This window comes from Phalacrocorax carbo, chromosome 8 (assembly GCF_963921805.1).
Source record: "Phalacrocorax carbo chromosome 8, bPhaCar2.1, whole genome shotgun sequence".
In the NCBI taxonomy this organism is placed as follows: Eukaryota; Metazoa; Chordata; class Aves; order Suliformes; family Phalacrocoracidae; genus Phalacrocorax; species Phalacrocorax carbo.
The window spans coordinates 46,514,730-46,519,078 of NC_087520.1; the positions used below are offsets into that span (position 1 = coordinate 46,514,730).

General features: G+C 57.0%; 1 long non-coding RNA gene across 2 annotated transcripts; it reads left to right on the top strand.

Annotated features, from left to right (window-relative positions):
• The first annotated feature begins 377 nt into the window (after positions 1-377).
• On the top strand, positions 378-3,455 carry LOC135314855 (uncharacterized). Of its 2 annotated transcripts, none has more exons than XR_010374338.1 (3): positions 378-710; positions 964-1,029; positions 2,200-2,739. It is a non-coding gene; the product is annotated as an uncharacterized LOC135314855 (long non-coding RNA). The 2 variants fall into 2 exon arrangements; XR_010374337.1 differs by lacking the exon at positions 2,200-2,739 and adding an exon at positions 2,924-3,455 and having other exon boundaries at positions 380-710; positions 964-1,072.
• Positions 3,456-4,349: the final 894 nt, after the last annotated feature.

Below are 4,349 nucleotides of genomic sequence, written 5' to 3' on the forward strand. Positions count from 1 at the left end.
GGCCCAGCCCCCTGGCAACGGCCCGGGGGGCGGTGCCGGCTCTCTCCCCTTAGCGACAGGCCCCGCCCCCTGGCAACGGACCGGGGGGCGGTGCCGGCTCTCTCCCCTTAGCGACAGGCCCCGCCCCCTGGCAACGGACCGGGGGGCGGTGCCGGCTCTCTCCCCTTAGCGACAGGCCCCGCCCCCTGGCAACGGCCCAGGGGGCGGTGCCGGCTCTCTCCCCTTAGCGACAGGCCCAGCCCCCTGGCAACGGCCCGGGGGGCGGTGCCGACTCTCTCCCCTTAGCGACAGGCCCCGCCCCCCGGCAACGGCCCGGGGGGCGGTGCCGGCTCTCTCCCCTTAGCGACAGGCCCCGCCCCCCGGCAACGGCCCGAGCCTGTGTTTGCTCCGCTCGGGGGGGGGCTCGGTTTGGGTGTTTTCTCTCCCCCCCCCCTCCCGCGCCGGGAGCTCCAGGCGGCTCCCGTACGGCTCCCGGGGCCTTCCCCCCTCGGGGGGCTCGGCCCGCCCCTTTCGCGGGGCGCTGTGGGAAGGGCGGGGGCGGGGCCCGGGGGTCGAAGAGCCCCAGCCGGGGCTCGGGCAGCTCTCGCTGCCCCCGGGCTCCTCTGGCGCCGGGGCTCCCGTGTTCCCTCGGGCGGTCGCAGCTCTGGGGCTGTCTCAGCCCCCCGGGCAGGCGTGCTCTGGCGTTTAGAGAAGCGGAGGCGTTGCCTGAGGTAAGGCTTCCAGAGCTTGGCGCTCTTTGGCAGCAGCTGTACTAGAAAGGTCCCTTGTGGCCTGCTTTGCTTTTTTTCTCCCGGGATGCTGTTTTGGGCGCTGAGGGGGCGGTGAGGCGGTTTAGTGGTATGGTGTTCTGTTTGGGGTTTGGTTTTTGCTTTGCTGGTTTTCTTCCCCCTTGTGAGATCATTTTATTCGTTTATCATTTCACATTATCATTTACCCCGCGCCATTTCCGTCCCCTCTGGGCAGCAGCGGATCCGCCGCTCGAGGGCGAGGAGCTGGGCCGACAACGGGCCGCTGCAGACTCTGGTCAGGGTACGAGGCTGCTCCCTGGGGAGCCGGCGCAGGGGGCGCGGAGGTACGCGCGGGCACTTGTCGGTGCCCCTGACCAGTGAAGGGAAGGTTAAATTGTAGGAGTGCAAATAAACACATATTATTTAGGGAGGAGTCGTGACTCAATTTAATCGCAGCTATTACTGAACAAACCAGGCAGTCATTATTCCTAATCTGTAATTAAAAAAAAATATAAAGGCAGCCCTTTTTTATGCCATAAATAGAGTTGCGAGTCATTAATAGCTCAATCTAAATGCAGCCGTTATTAAATCAACTGCAGGCATTAATGACTCCTGATCAGAAACAAAATAAGGAAATTTTAGAATCTAGAATGAAAATCGACCCGGAAAGCTAAATTGGGAGCGGGTAGTACTGAAATTGTAACAGGGCTGTGAAAAAGTTCAGAGGCAGCGACAGCTCCTGCTTCCAACCCAAGCAGTAAACGAAGCTTTAGGTTCTTAAATGAAGAGAAATAAAGGTGAGCTGTTAAACAGTGGCTGGGGTCAAGCGTAGCTATTAAGAAAATTTGCAGGTGCGGGTGATTCCTGACCAGAACTAACAATTCCAGAAGATTTAGATTTAAAAACTACAGAGCTAATGGAGTGCCATAACCGCCCGGATGTAACCGCAGCCGCTTTGGGGGAATGCCCCAGCCCCCCCCGCCACCGCTATTAATTACTGCCAAGGAGAGCGAAAGTGAAAGTAGAAGCGGTGCAGGTGAAATGCGAGCAGTACGCTTTTCCTAAGTCATCCCTTCGTGTCAGGAGAGGAAAGCAAATGGAAAGAAGATGTTTGCAGGGGGTCTGTGCTGGGTTACCTGCGCGTCTCTTCCGTGCATCCTTGAGGAGACATTTAGCTCCTGTTGGGCGCTCGCAGGTGGGGACAGGGCGAGCTGGAGGCAGGATCGGTGCCGGCACTGGTAAAGGGATGGGCGACGAGCTGAGAGAAGAGGGGGCAAGGGCTGAAAAAGGGTCTCCAGTTCTGCAGGGAAGGCAGCGGGATGTGACTCGGCAACCGCTCTGACGAGCGCAGGGTCATTCGCTGCGATGAAGTCGGGGTCTGTGGCTGGCCCGGAGAGGCAGCAGAAATCCCAAACTCTTTGCGGGGGTACCGGCCAGATTAGGGCAACACCTGAACAGTAAAACCATTTAGGGGAAGCAGAGCTGGGCTGCACCGCGTGGCCAACCTCCCTCTTCTCCGTGAGTCCCAAAGGGGCAGCTCCAAGAATGTGCTGAGAATTCATCCCTTGCGCTAAAAATGAGACGCAAGTAGCACCCACCCGTGAATTTTATTTTCTCTCTCGCTCTGCGGCTCCTGCCTGCTTGTCTCTCCTCAGTGCGCACCTGCACCTGTGCTCGGATGGGGCAGCTGAGGGAAGGTGCTGCCATCTCCCCAGCCCCGGCGGACCGCCCCTCAGCTGTGTCCTCTGTCAGGGAGCGTCGTCATCTCTCCTGCCCCCCAGAGCGGGTCCTGTAGTGGCAGACGCGCGGGCTTTTCCCTGCACGCGCATACGGGAAGGGAAGGGAAGGGAAGGGAAGCACAGTGAGAGCTGGGCTTGTCAAAGCGTAATGGGGGTGGTGGGAAGCGTAGCTAGAACCGGAGAGCTACAGCGCAAAAGCGAAGCGGACGGGACACAAAAGTAAAATGGTGCACAGGAATGCTGAGGAGAGAACTCCCGCAGCACGCAGGAAATCAGTGTCAGAATCTATTTTCTTCTGACTGCCGAATTAAAAATAATGGCACGCTTTGCAACGCCAAGCTCGCTCTAATCGTCTGAACTGTTTCTTTCCAACCCCCCACTGCCCCCAGCACACCGTTCAGCCTCCTCAGCCTGAAATGCCTTGTTTTTCTTCTTTTTTTTTCTTTTTAATGACAGGGCAACTTCTGTTCCCGAGGTGGTGCCTACAGTACAGCTATCTCTTCGAAGGCAGTTTGGTTTAGGTCAGAGAATGTTTAGCCTGGACTGAATCAGCCTCTGTTTCTGTTTCTGGAAATCGTCGGTCCTGTGCATCAAGCCCGGAAAAAAGGAAATATGAACCAAAGGACCTGGGGCCTGCAGGGCTAGGAAAATATTTGAGAAGAGGTTCAGTGGGGAAATGACTGTTTGTCTGTGGGGCGTCCAGGCAAGCAACCCAGCTGCTAGAAAGCGGCGCTGTCCCCAGGGTGGCCTCGGCGGTCCCGTCGGAGTCGGGGGAACAAGGACAAGGCAGGGGGAAGCATCTGGCCTGCCGTGTGGACCGTGACTGTACAAAGCACGTGTGATGCACTGCAAGTTTACCTGTTTAAACTGTGAGTTAAAGAAGGTGTGCAGTTGCTTTGTAAACAGCCGACGCTCTAAAGCTACACCCATCTAATTGCTAGCTGTATTAAATCTATCGTATTGCTGTTTCTGCATTAAAAAAGAAAAAACCAACACACCTATGTAAGCACGTCTAAGTACAATGGAAAACCACTGTTTAACGCGTGGCATGTGCGGGTGGTTTTTTTGGGGCGGGGGGGGTGGGGTGTATGACAAAAACCTGCGAGAGACACACGCACACACGCACATGTCATGTTTAGCGCTCACCTAAACCCAAAAAAGAAAATCCACTCTTTATTTTGCAGCATTAGCATTAGCTTCCAGCGCACAGCCTGAGCGCGCACCTCTGCTCTCACCGTCTGCTCCCTCTTCAACCGTGCGTGGCTGTCATCAGCTTGCACAGGCTTTGCTCGTGCAAGTTTCCGCGACGGCTTACGAGAAGGCAGGCAAACAGACCCAGCAAGACGCGTAGTGCCTTCCTCTATGGGCTCCGTCCAGCCTTTGTTAAAACGAGCAGAAAAGACATCTGCTGCGGCCTTTGCCCTGACTGACTCTTACAGAGAGCATCTGACTTGACCCGCAGCAAAGCCATGCCCCAGGCAGCAGCACGTACTGGCGCGGACCGCGGTTTCACCCACCTGCTTTACTGCGCCGGTCCTTTCCCACGGCCGATGCCGCAGATGTGGCGCGGCCCACCCCCAGACCTCTTTACGAGGGTTCCCTGGGCTCTGCAAGTCGCCTGCTGGACGTGTTGCTGATTCAGGCACGGGCAAAGTCAGCTTCTTCGCTGGCCTCGGGCCAGGGCAGCCCCGTACCTGAGGGAAACTGAGAATATCTCCAGCGAGATCTCACCGGGAGGCTGGGACCTCGTCAGTAGGGGAGAAGGCCAAGCGACTGACACTGAAAGGGAGCTCTTTGCTAGGCTGTAGATCGTAAAGTTAAAAAAGAAAACAAACCTGCCTTTTTTAAAATGCCCCCCTTTGAGTCTGCCACGTTTGATACA